The sequence below is a fragment of the Martes martes genome (assembly GCF_963455335.1).
Source record: "Martes martes genome assembly, chromosome: 10".
Lineage (NCBI taxonomy): Eukaryota > Metazoa > Chordata > Mammalia > Carnivora > Mustelidae > Martes > Martes martes.
The window spans coordinates 112,851,680-112,871,819 of record NC_137898.1 but is presented as its reverse complement, the minus strand read 5'-3'; positions in this window follow the sequence as shown (position 1 = coordinate 112,871,819).

The window sequence follows — 20,140 nt, the reverse complement described above, 5'->3', positions numbered from 1 at the left end:
GTTAACAAGCATATTAATTCATAATTATGCAGTACAGTGATTGCAGCTAGCTTATCAAGTCCTTAATGTTGAAAAATATGCTGTATAAGATTATGAACAATTTTATCATTATGTCAATATGATTTCTCAGTGTGATGCTCAACATATAATTTGGGTTTGAAATAAGAAATCTCTGTCCTCATAAGAATATTGGGTTACCACACATAAAACAATTGCTGTAAAATGGTAATTTTTACTGTGATATTTGTTATTTTATGGTATCTAAAGTTAAATTCTTCACCATACAGCATGAAAAGAGTCAAGAGTAAACAGTAAGGGATAGAATTTCTCAGTGTTTGATCCAGAGAAAACCATACCATCAACATCAGAATTACAGAGTACTAAATAAAATTTCAAACATCATGGTTTCCCCCCAAGACTTTAGACAAGAATGTCTTGGTAGAGACTAGGGACCTATATTTCTACAAACATCCCTCACAAATCTCACAAAAACCAAAGCTGTGAAATTCATTGTAACAAAATTTAGCTGAGGACAATATATAAGAACATAAGCTGTTTGGACCACGATTCATAGGGCCATATTTCTAAGGCAATGCAAGTAACTAAAATGGTCATATTCATGATTCTGAACTGAATATACTATTTTGAAGGCATGTGCTTCTGTGGCAGAAGCAAAGTAGACGTTAGTCTGGGCGAGGGACAGTGCACCTGGAGTGCGGCTTTCCCCTGAGGACTGAGTCAATGTCAATAAGCACGAGGATTGTGGAGAGGCAGGCAAGGAGCACAGCAGAGCTCACGGCTCCTGGGAGCCACCAGACTTCACCTGCAATTTCAGTGTTGTTGAATATTTAGCATAAAGTTATTAAAAATGTTGGGGCGCCTGGGTGGCTCAGTGGGTTAAGCCTCTGCCTTCAGCTCAGGTCATGATCCCGGGGTCCTGGGATCGAGTCCCGCATCGGGCTCTCTGCTCAGCGGGGAGCCTGCTTCCTCCTCTTTCTCTGCCTGCCTCTCTGCCTGCTTGTGATCTCTCTCTCTCTGTCAAATATATAAGTAAAATCTTAAAAAAAAAAAATGCTGCGTTAACACAATTACAGAATCCTAGATCTGTGAGAGACTGCGAGAGTCATCGAGTTCAACCCTTTATTGTTTTTGAATCTGCTTCACATCCTCGTTATATTAAAGTGTATCTGCTCACAAATTGAAGATGTAACCCAACTCAGTTCAATGTCCATAGTTAAGTGTGTTTTATACAGTAAAAATACAGGGAGAACGGGAGGGAAAGGGTTGGAAACTAGGAAGGGAAGAGAGGAAGGCAGGCCTAAGTTTCTTTCGGTGTTGCTATCTATAAAATCCTTTCTTTGCTTTGTAAATGCATATAGAAAATGATGAATTTTATAGAAAACTGGGAGTCACATCTGGCAAGCTATTTCTGATTTACAGAGCTAGGAATAGCTGCAAACACACTTCCTCTTACAGACTTGTATAATCAATCATTTGTTGCTTTCCCCTGCACATCAGCATTAGTTTTACATTACTAAGCTTTTTTCCCCCATTTTCCAGCATTAAAGGAGGTCACAAAGAAATTCAGTTCAGTTTTCAATTCAGTAAAATTAAGAATATATTTATTGAAAAGTACTTCTCTGCTCTCCCTCTTCTAGGTAGCCACAAAGCCAAAGCCTTAGCTTCCACAAGCTTCTAGTTCTCCTTGGAGTCTCCTCCCAGCAAAATAAGAAAAGTGGAATAACAGAATAGACTGCTATAGAATTTGGGCTGAAAGAAAATTGTTTAAGAACTAAGAGTTGGGAGGGACTGCTCAGTATTCGTAGGAAGATCCAGAGGAGGCTTCCTGACAGAGACAGACACATGAGCTGACTAAAGAATTGATAGATGCTGAATAATTCTTCACCATTTCTTCTATGGCAAAAAAAGAAAAAAAAAAAGTTTGAAAGTTGAAATGAACATAGCTGTGCTGGAAACATTGACGGGGTATTTTGTCATTTAGAGAAGCCTTTGAACAGCAGGTTTTCGTATGTCCCAGCTCCCCAGCAGGAATGTCAACCCTTTGAGCAGAAGGACTAGGAAGGCAAATTTGACAGTGGAAAGATTATAGCATTTCGAGTAGCAAACCTTCATTCTCAGTCCTGCATTTGCAGTAGCCAACAATATTATGTGAAAATTTTACTTGCATTCTTTGAGATTTGGTTTCTTTGTAACGTTGGGAATAAGGGACCATTTCTGGGAAAGCAGTCATAAAGATCTCTTCAAGATCAGTACAGTTTACAACAAATAATAAGCATTAAAAAAATATGAACTTTCTTAGAGCAAAGTGTACCCTCTGCACATAACAAGAGCTGAATATGTGTGACGTGGTTGATGGGCGGATGATACTGTGGGTATATTTTTGCAAACATGTTAGGTACTTGAAAATCATGAAAATGGATAACATTATGCAAAGGGAATAAGTAGAGAGAAAATTAGATGAAGGATAGGTGGTGTCATCACATTTATACAGTGGAAGGAGAAGAGAATCTCACCAAGAAAACAGAGAATAAGTGGTTGGAAGTATAGAGCCATATGACCCAAAGGGCATAGGAATATTGAAAGCAAATAAGTACAAAATATCTGAGTGTATAGGATCATCCACAGAGTCTAATTTTAGAGAAACCTGAAATTACAAATAGTGAACAATTTCCATGGGCTGGGGCCATTGTCAGACTTTATAAGAGTAGCTTCATGGGCCTGGTTGGCGGGAGTTGTCAAACTGAGCAGGCTGAGCAAAGAGAGACCGTGAGTTCCACTGCTCTTTAGGATTCTGGCCGGCAGCAGATGAGAGAAGGTAATTAAGGGAAGCTTTGTGAGAGGTGGAAGTAGAGGCAGGAGGCTGGCACACAGGTATGACACCAGAACAGGTCATCATGGATGGAGCGGAGAATGCTTAGAGGGAGTGACGGGGACAGTCAATGGGGATCTTTACAATCTGCTTTAAGTTCCGTGGTACTTCCGTGGAAGTGCATATGATCTTCACCACCAGTCCCGGGAAATAGCAGAATTTTCTTGAGTGAATCACAGGGGGAGGGCATAGGAAGAAGAACAGGGGGGAAGAGAGGGACTTAGCATGTTTTCTTTGCTGGAATATGTATCAGCAAAAGGAATGTGATATGCACAGAGATTATGTATAAATATAAACTCTGTTAAAATCGTTTAATGCCTGCATAGTGTCCACAGCAAAAAGCAAGAAATAAGGAGAAAGGTAGGTATTTATGTTTAAATGAAAACTAATTTTTTTTAATGTTTTTAAATGTTTAAATATAATTTTTTTTCTTTGTACTCAACTCAGGCAATGAAACAAATAACGCTGTCATCCATGGAAGGACTATTATAACATTGCTTTGGGGAAAATAAAAGTTTGGGCCCAGTGCCCACCCAGTGATGTATTATCTAAGAGAAATTAGAAGAGGCATGAAATAAAAGAGAGAGTTTTATCGTTTGAATTCTGAAACACACACACACACACACACCCCTAGAATAAAACAAGGAGGGTAGAAACCAGGGTAAAATGAACATCACATTTGTAACATCCATCATACAAACTGCAAAACAAAACTTCTGACCATTCATTTTCATTAAAGGCCCAACTTCCTTTTTAGCAGCAACTTTGACTCAGGACCTCAGGCAGGATTCCACTTGGCTTATTACAGCTGGCTTCCCCATTCACTAACTTTTATTCAAATTTCTTCACTTCCTGACATACCATGTTTTGCATTATGTTGATGTTCACTTGGAAATAGTTGTTTTCCTAGATTCTAATGATGTCTGTGCCAGCAGCTGTAAGCTTACTGAGAATACAGCAAATGTGTATGCACAGTACAAAATTCTTCCAATTAGGATTGCTGCTTAATTGGCAAGATTGCTGTCAAGTAGCATGACCACTGCGTTATGCTGGAATCTGAATTCCATGTAAATGGAGATATTTAGAAGCTTATTAGAGAATTTGTTTGGGAGCTGAAAGAGAAAATAGTTGATGTGTTGGAGGGAAGCAAACCCGACGGGATTTTCACTTTATTTCCTTCAACAAACTTGAGCAATGTTGCAAACCAGTTAAATGTGTCAGATGAGAATTCTAGCTACACATCTTGGCAAGCTGTGTGATCTTAGACAAGGTTCTTTGGCCACCTAAGCCTTGGTTTTTCTATATGTAAAATGGGGATAAAGTATCTGCCTCCTAGGGTTGTGAAATGGTAAATGTCCATCACTCAGCCTCGTGACTGCGAGATAGTAATTTCTCAGGAAATTGTATCTACCGTTATTATTGAGGGAAGGATAAGTAGGATGTTCCACATTTCCTAGTTCAATGCTATACATTATAGACTCAATAAATGCTGTTAAGTTTTTAAATTCTTCTCTGTTAAAATTTATTTCATTGGATTTGAATATTGGCTTGGAATAAAATACACATTTTTGAACTTATGTGCACGTATTTTGTGCCTGGTTTCAGAATCCCCCCATTCCATCAGCAGTGGTTCTCTCTCCCTCCATACTGACTCCTTTGTCATAAATTTGTAGATGTGATGGAGGTCAGGTTTAGAAGCAGGAGTATTCACAGTATTTCCTCATATAATGTTATAAGAAACAATTTTTCTCATTAATTACAATGAAGGACCACCTGTTGCAAAGCAGTCATGGTCCGATTTTACTTAAGTAGTCTAATCAAGCTCTCCGTGCCTGCAGTGGAGCTCCTTCCCTCACCAGGAGGTTAGACATTACAATGACTCGCTGATCCTCACACAGACAATAAGTCAGACGTGATGGCAATTCCAGTCATCCTCTAACAGGACGTGATGTTTGTTTCATCCAGCTACCCAGATGCGGGGACCATGTTACCCCTGGGAATTTCTAGTGAGCACTCTCCCAGTGCCTAGACATTTATCCTCTTGCCTAGCCTCAACAGTTGTGTCCAAACTTTATAAGTATAGATTCTCAGTAGCCCCACAACCACACACACATAACACCACTACCACAAATTGCTACCACTCCCACTGTGGGAAGAGAAGTACAGAAATTGAAGCAGCCTAAAATGAAGGTTCTCATTTGCTTATGTGGATGGTGGGACATCATTATTATCATTATCATTTGCTGATACAGACTCCAAGCCATTCAGAAAAACCAAACCCCACAAGTAGATGCAAAACTTGGCAGGAAACCTGTCATGTCTCATGAACCTAGGGTCATTCCCTTCATCAAAATTGGTGCTGACTTCCAAAGAAGTCAGGAAGACTAAGAAGCCACTTTCTATGTGCACCCACTTGGTGCCTCATTCTAATATAGGGAAGAAGAGATGTTTATCACATGACTTAGGTCCAATATTTCCTTCTCCCATAACTTTTTTCTTGTCCTATCTTACCTTAAACTGTGAAGACATGTAAATGAGGATTTAAAAACTATATTAATTAAGGTAAAAGAGCTACTAAATGGATCCCAAGTCAAATGGTGGGTGCTGCTGAATGGGAGGATTATATGAGGGATTGCTGTGCTCCTTTTCCCCATCAATCAGAGTATTTCCCAAGACTCTGCTGAGCTTCAAGAATTCAAAAGTGTTTATCCTCTCTATGAAACTCAATGTCACAAAAGGCTGGAAGAAAAAAGATTGAGTAGAAGACTTGTATTGGGTTTAGATCCTGAAAGTACTACATGTATTGGTTAAGTTTACAGGATTGATATATATATATACAATGATATCACGTGAGATACTATCTTATACCTGTTGAAATGACTAGAATAAAAAAGACAAGAAATAATACCTGTTGGGGAGGAAGTGAAGAAAAAGGAATTTTCACACCCTGTTGGTGGGAATGTCAACTGGTGCAGCCATTGTGGGAAACAGTATGGAGGTTCCTCAAAAAGTTAAAAATAGAACTATAATCCCACTACTGGGTCTTTGCCCAAAGAAAACAAAAACACTAATTTGAAAATATAAATGAACCCCTATGTTTATGTAGCATTATTTACAACAGTCAAGATATGGAAGCTGCCTAAGTGTTCATTGATTGATGAATGGATAAAGATGTGGTGTACTTATAAAAGAGAATATTACTCATCCATAATAAAGAATGAGATCTTGGCCTTTGCAACAATATAAGTGGACCGAGAGAGTGTTATGCTAAAAGAAATAATTCAAAGAAAGACACACATCATATGATTTCACTTATATGTGGAATCTAAAAACAAAAACAAATAAAAAGCAAAAAAAAAAATCAAAATATAAATTTCCATGTTGGGTTTAAGTACTATTATTTCTTCAAGTCTTCAAGTGCCAAATGACACTCTTCATGAGCTAGCTTGAAAACCATTGTGTAGGTTAGTCAGTACTAACCTGGAATCTTCCTATAACATTCCCACAATTGTCACTGAGAACATTTGTGATCAATGTGTGTAAAATTCAGTCCGTCAGAGAATGCTCTAGGATAGCATGAATACTCTGACATGGCTCTGTGCTTATTATGTGTGACATTTGGTCTTTTGGGATCTGTTATCCTAAAGGAAGTTTTAATGATATATATTGTTTCTTAATGTTATAAAATCTTACTACACATGATATCACAGAAACAGTAAACCCATTTTTTAAACAAAATTAATTAAGACTTTTTGCCAAAGAAATTTCTTCCTTTTGAGCAATCAACATTATAGAACCTTCTGGTTCACTGTCTTGGTTACCTATTACAAATCCATGTTTTCCCTCAGCTTGCTAAAATTACCCAGGTTTTTTCAGTGATCCACCCTCTCTTCCATGAATAAGGATTCCATTTAAAACAATAGGCAGGGGGGGAGACAAGATGGCGGGGAAGTAGGAGGAGGCGCCTTTTCAACCTGCACCCTAAAGTGAGCTGATTACCTACCAAAGAACTCCGATCACCCATGAAATCAGCCTGAGATCAGAATTATACACGTCTGGATCTCTATGGGGGCCAGAAGACGCCAGTGGGCAGGTAAAGTGGAGTGGGAACGTCGGACTGATATCGGAAGATAAACAAAAGGGGGAGGGAGCCACCAGAGGCGACCGATTGGAATATAATACCCCAATACGAGAGTGCCCTGCATCTGGGGACCAGCATTAACTTGGAGTCTTGTTGAAAGCACTCAAAATAGCAAACGATCGCGCGGGGAAATTGTGGGAATCGGGGAGGCTAGGGATAGGGGCTTAAGTCCCCAGACCCAGGGCAGCCTCCCCTGGCGCTGAGCCAGAGAGTGCGGCAGAGAAACCTGGTCTTTGTCTCGGAGCCGCCAGTGCGCCCGAGAACGGGTGGAGTCCGGCTCCCGTGAGGGGCTGGGAGCCACACCAGACGGCAGAACGCGCACCTTACTGGAGATGCGCGCGTGCCTCAACCTCCCCTGAGAGAGGTGCACGAACGCCCAGCCTGGTGTTCTGGGACCCACGCGGCGATAGACCCACGCGGCGATAGAGCCGATAGAGCTGGAGGCGCCGTGCCCCAAACCCTCCCCTGGGAGAGGTGCGCGCAAGCCCGGCGCTCTTAGCCCCAGCCAGCGGGAAAATCTCAGTGTGTGATCGCTGCTTGGAACCTCTCTGGCGCTCTGGAGCTGCCCAGACAGCCACAGCTGCCTTGGTTTTGCGTACAAGCAGGAGATCCTGCGTCCCCAGGGACCGCGACTCAGAACCTGCTCTGCCAGCGGCCCAGCGGCTGCAGCACCTGCAGGGGAGCAGACTGAGGCTTCTCTCTGAGAGGGAGGTTGGGGTACAGTTTTCTTTCCTCTAAACCTCCAAAAACCATCAAAAGCTGTCAAGGCGAGAGAAAAGAAGTGAACAAACATAAAAACCTCCAGAGAACAAAAACCTGAAAAAACTGTTTTTCTCAGAGCCCACCCCCTTGAGGGGGTCGGGAGGACTTAACTCAGGGAACATCATTGACTGAAAACCCATGTGGCAGCCCCCTCCCCCAGAAAACAAATCAGGAAAGAAAAAAAAAAAAAGACTACAAGAGAACAACCACCACTACTTCATAGATACAACTTTTATTTTTAATTCTTTCCCACTATTCTGGTTCATTTTTTTTCTTTTTTTATATAGATAATTTTTTAACCTATTTACCATCACAGTGAGATGTCCAGTACATCAAATTCCATGATAAACTTCTAACCTGAATTTTTTGATACATACACATGTGTTTTTCTTTTGCTTTTCCATTTTATTAATTTTTAAAAAAAATTTTAATTTAGTTTAGTCCAGTTTATTCCTTTTTTATTTTTATTTTCTAATATTCATATAGAGTTAAACTTCAAGGTAACCCCCTTTCTCCAAGCAATGCTACCCCTACAGGTGAACCAATTTTTAATCCCCCTTTTTCTTAGGAAAGTTGAGTCCTTTAACAAAGATATCAGGATACATCCAGGAAGAATCAAAATAACCTTCCTCACCCACACCGAGAATCTATAACCATGCTCCCATCTTTTTCTTCTGCCAGTGTCTCTGTGTATTTATGCTTGTCCGGATAGTATATAAATCTTATACTTGGGGTTCTTCTTCACGAGGCTCCTCCTTTTTTTTGCTTATATATATATATATTTTCTCTCGTCATATACTTTTATCAGTCTTTTTGTTTGTCTGTTTTTGTTTGTATACGTCATAAATCTTACCCTGGGGCCCATTTGGGCTGAACCTTCTCTTTTATCTTCCCTTTTTTTCCTGTCTCTCTCTCTCCCTCTTTTTTCTTTTTCTTTTCTTTTTTCTCTCATTTGGGTGGGGAATCCTGAGTGCTCAGAAGCGTTCCAGGGTGCACCTTGACTGCACCACGGTCAATACATCCAGCTACATCTGTCCAGTCACTCTCACCAAAATGACTAGGAGGAGGAATCCCCAACAGAAGAAAAATACAGAGGATGGGCCTTCTGCAACAGAGCTAACGGCTATCAACATAGACAATATGTCAGAGAATTCAGGCTAACAATTATCCAGGCAATAGCTAGGTTGGAGAAAGCCATGGATGACCAAACGGAATTGATTAGGGCAGAATTGAAAGCGACCAGAGAGGAGGTTCATAATGTTAGGGCAGAGCTGAAGGCCACCAGGGATGAGGTTCACAACGCTCTCAATGAGTTCCAATCTAATCTAAATTCTCTAAAAGCTAGGGTAACTGAGACAGAAGATAGAATTAGTGATCTGGAGGACAAACAAATAGAGAGAAAGGATCAGGAGGAAGCCTGGAACAAACAGCTTAGAAGCCACGAAAACAGAATCAGGGAAATAAATGATGCCATGAAACGTTCCAACGTCAGAATTATTGGAATCCCTGAAGGGGAGGAGAAAGAAAGAAGTCTAGAAGATATAGTGGAACAAGTTTTTCATGAAAATTTTCCCAATCTTGCGAATGGAACAAGTGTTCATGTACTAGAAGTAGAAAGGTCCCCCCCCCAAGATTATAAATTCAAAAAAAACATCCAGGCACCTCATAGTAAAATTGAGGAATCATAATTGTAGATACAATCTCTTGAAAGCCGCTAGGACAAAGAAGCTCCTTACATACAGAGGAAAGCCCATCAGAATAACGTCAGACCTGTCCACAGAGACCTGGCAAGCCAGAAAGGGCTGGCAAGATATATTCAGGGCACTAAATGAGAAGAACATGCAGCCAAGAATACTTTATCCAGCAAGACTGACATTCAAAATAGATGGAGAGATAAAGAGTTTCCAAGACCGGCAAGGCTTGAAAGACTATGCAACCACCAAGCCGACACTGCAGGAAATATTAAGGGGGGTTCTATAAAAGAGGAAAAATCCTAAGAATAGCATTGAACAGAAATATAGAGACAATCGACAGAAAGAAAGACTTCAAAGATAACACAATGTCAATAAAAACGTATCTCTCAATAATCACTCTCAATGTGAATGGCCTAAATGCACCCATAAAACGACACAGGGTTGCAGATTGGATAAAACGACAGGACCCATCCATATGTTGTCTACAAGAGACCCATTTTGAACCTAAAGATACACCCAGACTGAAAGTGAAGGGATGGAGAAGCATCTTTCACGCCAATGGGCCTCAAAAGAAGGCCGGGGTAGCGATTCTCATATCAGATAAATTAGATTTTAAACTAAAGACGGTAGTCAGAGATACAGAAGGACACTACATCATTCTTAAAGGGACTATCCACCAAGATGATCTAACAATTGTAAATATCTATGCCCCCAATATGGGAGCAGCCAATTACATAAGAAAACTATTAATCAAGATAAAGAGTCATATTGATATGAATACATTAATAGTAGGAGATCTTAACACGCCTCTCTCAGAAATAGACAGATCATCGAAGCAGAAAATCAATAAAGAAATAAGAGCATTGAATGACACATTGGACCAGATGGACCTCATAGATATATACAGAACATTCCACCCTAAAACAACAGAATACTCATTCTTCTCAATTTCACATGGAACCTTCTCCAGAATAGACCACATACTGGGTCACAAATCAGGGCTCAACCGATACCAAAAGACTGAGATGATTCCCTGCATATTCTCAGATCACAATGCTTTGAAACTGGAGCTCAATCACAAGGAAAAGTTCAGAAGGAACTCAAATACCTGGAAGCTAAAGACCACCTTGCTTAAGAATGCTTGGATCAACCAGGAGATCAAAGAAGAACTTAAACAATTTATGGAAACCAATGAGAACGAAGACACTTCACTCCAAAACCTATGGGATACAGCAAAGGCGGTCCTAAGGGGGAAATTCATAGCCATCCAAGCCTCCCTCAAAAAAATTGAAAAATCCAGAATACACCAGCTGTCTCTACACCTTAAAGAACTGGAGAATCAACAACAAATCAAACCAACTCCACACGTAAGAAGGGAAATAATCAAGATTAGAGCAGAGATCAACGAGGTAGAAACCAGAGATACAGTAGAACGTATCAACGAAACTAGAAGCTGGTTTTTTGAAAGAATCAATAAGATCGATAAACCATTGGCCACACTAATCCAAAAGAAAAGAGAGAAAGCCCAAATTAATAAAATTATGAATGAAAAGGGAGAGATCACAACTAACACCAAGGAAGTAGAAACAATCATCAGAAGCTATTATCAACAGTTATATGCCAATAAGCTAAGCAACCTAGATGAAATGGATGCATTCCTGGAAAACTATAAACTCCCAAAATTGAACCAGGAAGAAATTGACAACCTGAATAGACCAATATCCAGTAATGAGATTGAAGCAGTGATCAAAAACCTCCCAAAAAACAAGAGCCCAGGACCTGACGGATTCCCTGGGGAATTCTATCAAACTTTCAAAGAAGAAATAATACCTATTCTCCTGAAGCTGTTTCAAAAAATTGAAGCAGAAGGAAAACTTCCAGACTCTTTTTATGAAGCCAGCATTACCCTGATCCCCAAACCAGGCAAAGACCCTACCAAAAAGGAGAATTTCAGACCGATATCACTGATGAATATGGATGCTAAGATTCTCAACAAGATCCTAGCAAACAGGATCCAACAGCACATTAAAAAGATTATCCACCATGACCAGGTGGGATTCATCCCTGGGTTACAAGGATGGTTCAACATTCGCAAATCAATCAATGTGATAGAACAAATCAATAAGAGAAGAGAGAAGAACCACATGATCCTCTCCATTGATGCAGAAAAAGCTTTTGACAAAATCCAGCATCCGTTCCTGATTAAAACGCTTCAAAGTATAGGGATAGAGGGAACGTTCCTGAACTTCATCAAATCTATCTATGAAAAACCCACAGCAAATATCATCCTCAATGGGAAAAAGCTTGCAGCCTTCCCATTGAGATCAGGAACACGACAAGGATGCCCACTCTCACCACTCTTGTTCAACATAGTATTAGAAGTCCTAGCAACAGCAATCAGACAACAAAGAGAAATAAAAGGTATCCAAATTGGCAAGGAAGAAGTCAAACTCTCTCTCTTCGCAGATGACATGATTCTTTATATGGAAAACCCGAAAGACTCCACCCCCAAACTACTAGAACTCATACAGCAATTCAGTAATGTAGCAGGATACAAAGTCAATGTCCAGAAATCAGTGGCTTTCTTATACACTAACAATGAAAATACAGAAAGGCAAATTAGAGAATCGATTCCATTTACTATAGCACCAAAAACCATAAGATACCTCGGAATAAACCTAACCAAAGAGGTTAAAGATCTGTACTCGAGGAACTACAGAACACTCCTAAAAGAAATTGAAGAAGACACAAAAAGATGGAAGACCATTCCATGCTCTTGGATCGGAAGAATAAACATCGTTAAAATGTCTATACTGCCCAGAGCAATCTATACTTTTAATGCCATTCCAATCAAAATTCCACCAGTATTTTTCAAAGAGCTGGAGCAAATAATACTAAAATTTGTATGGAATCAGAAGAGACCCCGAATTGCTAAGGAAATGTTGAAAAACAAAAATAAAACTGGTGGCATCACGTTACCTGATTTCAAGCTTTACTACAAAGCTGTGATCACCAAGACAGCATGGTACTGGCATAAAAACAGACCCATGGACCAGTGGAACAGAGTAGAGAGCCCAGATATGGACCCTCAACTCTATGGTCAAATAATCTTTGACAAAACAGGAAAAAATATCCAGTGGAAAAAAGACAGTCTCTTCAATAAATGGTGCTGGGAAAACTGGACAGCTATATGTAGAAGAATGAAACTTGACCATTCTCTTACACCGTACACAAAGATAAACTCGAAATGGATAAAAGACCTCAACGTGAGACAGGAATCCATCAGAATCCTCGAGGAGAACATAGGGAGTAACCTCTTTGATATCAGCCACAGCAACTTCTTTCAAGATATGTCTCCAAAGGCGAAGGAAACAAAGGCAAAGATGAACTTCTGGGACTTCATCAAGATAAAAAGCTTCTGCACAGCAAAAGAAACAGTCATCAAAACAAAGAGGCAACCCACGGAATGGGAGAAGATATTTGCAAATGACAGTACAGATAAAAGGTTGATATCCAGGATCTATAAAGAACTCCTCAAACTCAACACACACAAAACAGATAATCATATTAAAAAATGGGCAGAAGATATGAACAGACACTTCTCCAAGGAAGACATACAAATGGCTACCAGACACATGAAAAAATGTTCATCATCACTAGCCATCAGGGAGATTCAAATCAAAACCACATTGAGATACCACCTTACACCAGTTAGAATGGCCAAAATTAGCAAGACAGGAAACAACGTGTGTTGGAGAGGATGTGGAGAAAGGGGAACCCTCTTACACTGTTGGTGAGAATGCAAACTGGTGCAGCCACTTTGGAGAACAGTGTGGAGATTCCTCAGGAAATTAAAAATAGATCTTCCCTATGACCCTGCAATTGCACTGCTGGGTATTTACCCCAAAGATACAGATGTAGTGAAAAGAAGGGCCATCTGTACCCCAATGTTTATAGCAGCAATGGCCACGGTCGCCAAACTGTGGAAAGAACCAAGATGCCCTTCAACGGATGAATGGATAAGGAAGATGTGGTCCATATACACTATGGAGTATTATGCCTCCATCAGAAAGGACGAATACCCAACTTTTGTAGCAACATGGACAGGACTGGAAGAGATTATGCTGAGTGAAATAAGTCAAACAGAGAAAGTCAAGTATCATATGGTTTCACTTATTGGTGGAGCATAACAAATAATATAGAGGACAAGGTAGATGGAGAGGAGAAGGGAGTTGAGGGAAATTGGAAGGGGAGGTGAACCATGAGAGACTATGGACTCTGAAAAACAACCTGAGGGTTTTGAAGGGGCGGGGTGGGAGGGTGGGGGAACCAGGTGGTGGGTATTAGGGAGGGCACAGATTGCATGGAGCACTGGGTGTGGTGAAAAAACAATGAATACTGTTACGCTGAAAATAAATAAAAAATTAAAAAAAAATAATAAAATAAAACAATAGGCAGTGAGTGGGTCATGAGCCTAAGACAATCATGGTGACCCCACTGCACTTTGCAATAAATGATGTAGGGTTGTGTATGTGATTCTAACCAATGAGAAAGACAAAGCTGATAGAGTACTGAAAGGAGCCCCTCACTCTTTTTTTTTTTTTTTAAGAGAGATAGATTTATTTACTTATTTATTTATATTTTAGATAAACACAGAGTGGGGAGAGGCAGAGAGAGAATCTTAAGCAGACTCCATGCTCAGCTTGGAGCCCAACGCAGGGCTCAACCTCATGACCCCGAGATCACTACCCTAAGATCATGACCTGAGCTGAAACTAAAAGTCAGATGCTTAACCAACTGCACCACCCAGGAGCCCCATCCCTCACTCTTAATAAAGAGATAGAGTAAGAAACAATCCTTCTTTGTACTTTGGCTCTTGTTCTATTTAGATGTGACGCCATCAGTTAAGGGTAGAGCCATCTCCTAGAGATGTGGGACCTGGGGCCTGATCAACCTTCACATATTTTCTTAAACCAACTCCAGATGAGCCTTTATTAATACCTTAAAAATCTAGTTCTTTGGCCTTTATAATTCACTGGAAAGGCTATCTATATTGCAGATACTCAGGAGATTACATTTAGGTTAGCTGCAGCAGAAAACAAATTGGATGATGGAAACGAACATTCACTTAATAATTAGGAACTCAGAGCACACTTGGCAAATTCAGAAAAGCTGACACTTCTTAGTGTTTATGTTGCTTTGGTTTCAAGTTAAAAGTTAAGACTTTCCAGAGCTACCTGTATATATTGTAGCGTGGAGATGGTAATAAATACTTTAGTTCTTTTCCCCCCCCCCAAGATTTTCTTTTATTTATTTATTTATTTAAGAGAGCGTTTGATGGGGGGAGGCACTAAGGGAGAGGGAAAAGCCGACTCCCCGTTGACCAGGGACCCCAACACGGGGCTCAATTCCGGGACCTGAAGATCATGACCTGAGCTGAAGGCAGACTGCGCCACCCAAGTGCCCTGAAATTCTTTATTTCTCTTCATTAACCAGGGTTCATTATGGCCCACCTCTAGTTCAATAGACTGTATTTGAGATTAAATAAGATAGGATTTAGCATTGTGAATTTGGATAATATGTTTCAAATATTCAAGAACTAATGGTCTAGCTGGAAAACACACGATCTTTTCATTTAACACAGTTAAGAAACACAGTGCTTGCAGATAGTAATCACTTGGGATATCCATGACTATAAGCCCTGTGGGAGACAGGGGTCTGGAGGAGAAATGCAGAATTCTGTGATGGTGTCATGGCATGGCTGGGCATGAAGCGATGAGACAATGGGACATGGAGAACTGACTAGTATTTATACTGTGTGATACAAAGGTAGAAACAGAATGCTGTGACAGAAAGTATCTCATGGTGCAAGAGTGCTTCTTGTCAGTCTCTGCAAATTGAATCAATATTCTCCAAGTCACACAGACTGGAGTCCCTTTTCTCCCTGCGTGGTGTCCCACAGTCAGGTTACCAGGTTGTGCCTCTTCTTCCGCCGTGCTGTGTTTCATCCTCCCTTTTCTCTCACCTGCAGAAAATGTTTCCACTGCAGAAAGCTTCCAACTAGACTTGCTGTCTCCGGTCTGTGTGGCTTTTCTGTCCTGGTAATCCTCACAATAATGTGTTTTTCAAGGATTTTATTTATTTGTTTGTTTGTTTGAAAGAGAGAGTGTGGGTAAGCAGGTGGGGTGGGGATAGGAACAGAGGGGGAGGCAGAGGGAAGGGGGAAAGAATCTCACACAGACTGGGCACTGGGTACTGAGCACGGAGCCCTAGGTGGGGGGTTGATCTCGTGACCCTGAGATCATGACCTGAGCCAAAACCAAGAGTCTGACACTTAACTAAGTGAGCCACCCAGGTGCCCCATGCAATAATATTTTAAAATACTGATCTCAGTTCCTTTTGTTCCTTCTCAAAAATCTCCTGTGAGTCCTGTGGGAAAGAATATAGAGATGAAAAGCCTTCTGTTGAAGTCCTCACAGTCTGGGAGGAAGTTACAGAAAAACACAAACATAAGTACAAAATTTATGGAAGGGTTAATGATAGAAGTTTGCTCCGTATAGAAAGTAGCTTTGTGATTGACCAATATAAACTTTGTCTAGAGAAAACTATTCATTAATCCTCTCTACCCAAAGAAGAGAGTTTATCACCACACCTTTCTTTCCTTTTTTTTTTTTTTTAAAGATTTTATTTATTTGTTTGAAAGAGAGAGAGATCACAAGTAGGCAGAGAGGGAGGTGGAAGCAGGTTTCCCCACTGAGCAGAGAGCCCAATGTAGGGCTCGATCCCAGGACCCTGAGATCATGACCTGAGCTGAAGGCAGAGGCTTAACCCACTGAGCCACCCAGGCGCCCTTCACCACACCTTTCCATAGGACATTTCTCCTGTCTGGAAAATCTCCTCCACCCAGTTCATTCATTAATATTCCAGTACTTTCTAGCTTTACTTATAGCTTATACTCATTTTATAAGCACTTAAAATGTTCTTAAAATGGACTCAGAAAGCCTCTTCCTAACTATCCCTGTACTAGAGAGCATTGCCCTTTAGAGAGCAGCATGTTCTTTTTATAAACATTTTGAATTATCAGCCGTGGACTTGTTTACATGGAACCAAAAACCAAAATTACTTTTCTTCAGTTTAAGTTGAATCTTACAAAGCACCATTAAATAATTTTCCTTGTATATAACAATAATATAAATATTTGAAAATATTATGACTTCCCTATATTTTCTCTCTTCTAGGCCAGCTATCAATAACAGATTTCTTTTTTTCTCCAATGGCATTCTTTCTAGACTCTTCACCATTTTATTGTTATTGTAGGAATTCATGCAATCATCAACATTTTTTATATAATAAAAATTGTGTCTAAGACATCTGCTTTTGGCTATGGCAGATGAACTTGTATTGTCACAACTATTCCAAATATGATGAAAACCTAATAGTTTACCACCTATCTGAAAACTTCTGTGAGCTATGAAAGCAGTGGACTTAAGGGAAAAGATCAGAGAGAGAAAGGAAGTAGCACTCCTGAGCCTTAGCCAAGAAGCCATAAGCTGAGGGGGGCAAAGAGGGTGGGGGAAGGTTTTGAGGAAACTGGCAAGCTGTATAGCACATCAGGCAGCCACCTGGGGCTCATAGACCAGTCAGTTAGGAGACGTCCTGGCAAATCCCCCATCTTCCAACCAGGACTCCTAACAGTCTACCTGCATTAGTAAATGCAACAGCTCTCAGAAAAGCTGAAATGAATAATCTCAATCTAAGCATATATTCTAGTGATTGGACTCTTCCTTAATTGACTTCCAAGAAGAAAAAACATAATTTAAAAAATAATAATCCTTAAATAAAAATAACATCAGCAAGACTAAATTAACAGCAAAACTGACTCCAGGATAGGTTAAACCTAGATTTTCATACCCGACATCTGGCATTCTATAAAAAAATCAAGCCCACCAGAAGACTGAATGATGGAAAACCAAGAGAAAAAAATGATAAAATAGAAACTAATACACATGAGATCAAAGATATTTCTTTACACAGAAATGGATTTTAAAATAATTTTGATCAATTTCTGAAGATGTATTACAACATGAAGGACTTGGGCAGAGAAATGGCATCTATAGAAAACAGTCAACTCAAAATTACAACATTATAATTTTGAATAACTGAAATTAATACATCATTAGGTGAACAGGGCACAGAAGGAAAAAGACTAGTAAGTAGGAAAATAAAATAATAGAAAATATCAAGGCTGAAGACTAGGTGGGGGGAAGAGATAATTCAGAGAATAATGGAAAAAAATATGAATAAAATGAAAAGTCCTGATATGTGTGGAACTGGGAGTCCCAGGAGCAAAAGAAGGCAGATGGAGTTAAAGCAATACTTGAAAGGATTATTAAGTTCTACAAATCCAAAGAATAAGTACAAAGAAAACCACTCCAATACATTATGTTCAAAGAGAAAAGCAAAGAGAAAATTTTTTAAGTATATAGAGCAAAAGGATATGTTACCTTCAAAGGAGAAACAGTGTGTAGGAAACATACTTCTCAGTCAAATTATGGAATCATTTGAATTGAATAGCATCTTTACAGAACTGGAAAAAAAAAAAACCAAAAACCCTTGCCAATCTACACTTCTCTGCCTAGTTAGGATAGTCTTCAAAATTGAAGTAAAAAATAGCAATGTTTTCTGACACATGAAATTGATACATAAATGTTCTCAGCAACATTATTCACAATAGCAAAAAGAAGTGGAAACAACCCAGATGTCCATTAACTGATGAATGGATCGACAAACCATGACCTAACCAGGCAGTGGAATATTATTCAGTCAGATGAAACAATCAAATAATACAAAGAAATTTTTAAAAATGACACATGTTGCAACTTGGATGAACCTTAAGAATATTCTGCTAAGTGGAAGAGGGCAGTCAGGAGACAGCATATTGTTTGACTCCACCTACATGACATGTCAGGAATGTAATAGAGGGGAAAAACAGGTTATCATTTGTCTAGGTTTGGGTATAGGTGGGATTCTGGAGTGATAGGCTTCTTTTTCTGGTTTTTTTTTAGTAACATAATGTATTATTTGTTTCAGGGGTACAGGTCTGTGATTCATTAATCTTACCTAATTCACAGCACTCACCATAGCACACACACCCCCAGTGTCCATCCATCACCCTGCCACCCCATCTCCATGCACCCCTCCTGCACTCCAGCAACCCTCAGTTTGTTTCCTGAGACTAAGAGTCCTTAAGGTTTGTCTCCCTCTCTGGTTTCATCTTGTTTTATTTTTTTCTTCCGTTCTTTTATGATCATCTGTCTTGTTTCTCAAATTCCTCACATTAGTGAGATCATATGATAATTGTCCCTTTCTGATTGACTTATTTCGCTTAGCCTAATACCTTCTAGTTCCATCCATGTTGTTGCAAGTGGCAAGATTTCTTTTTTGATGGCTGCCTAATATTTCATTGTGTGTGTGTATATAAAGATGCGGTGTGTTATATTTATATACACAGCTTCTTTTTTATCCATTCATCTGTTGATGGACATCTAGGTTCTTTCCATAGTTTGGCTATTGTGGACATTGGTGCTATAAACATCGGGGTACACATGCCCCTTCAGATCACTACATTTGTATCTTGGGGTAAATACTGAGTAGTGCAATTGCTGGGTTGTAGGGTAGCTCTAGTTTCAACTTTTTGAGGAACCTCCATACTGTTTTCCAGAGTGGCTGCACCAGCTGGCATTCCCACCGACAGTGTAGAGGGTTCTTCTTTCTCCACATCCTCACCAGCATCTGTCATTTCCTGACTCGTTAATTTTAGCCATTCTGACTGTTGTGAGGTGGTTTATCTCTCTGTGGTTTTGATTTGTATTTCCCTGATGCCAAGTGGTGTTGAGCACTTTTTCATGTGTCTTTTGGCCATCTGGATGTCCTCTTTGCAGAAATGTGTGTTCATGTCCTCTGCCCATTTCTTGACTGGATTATTTGTTCTTTGGTTGTTGAGTTTGATAAGTTCTTTACAGATTTTGGATACTAGCCCTTTATCTGATATGCCATTTGCAAATATCTTCTCTTGTTATGTCAGTTGTCTTTTGGTTTTGTTGACTGTTTCCTTTGCTGTGCAAAAGGTTTTTATCTTGATGAAGTCCCAATAGTTTATTTTTGCCCTTACTTCCCTTGCCTTCTAGGAAGAAGTTGCTGCCTGTGTTCTCCTCAAGGATTTTGATGGATTCCTGTCCACATTGAGGTCTTTCATCCATTTTGAGTCTAATTCTTGGTCACAAGCTTTGTCTAGGGATAATAAAAATGTCCTACAGTTAGAATGGGTGATGCACAATTCAGTGAATATACTGCTCAACTGTACATGGTAAATTTGTGAACTTCACAGTAGTTGAATTGTATCTCAATATAGCTATTAAACCAAAAATAGAATGTAGAAGAGACAGGTCAGATTAAAAACAAATAACAAGATAGAAGATTTGAATATAAATACATCAATAATTGTATTAACTATAAATTCACTAAATAATCCAATTAACAAAATTTTCAGACTAGATAATGAATACAAGAAATATAATATAATATAATATAATATAATATAATATAAGGATTTTTCAAAGCATTGAAATTAGAGTGTGGAAAAAGATGTAACTT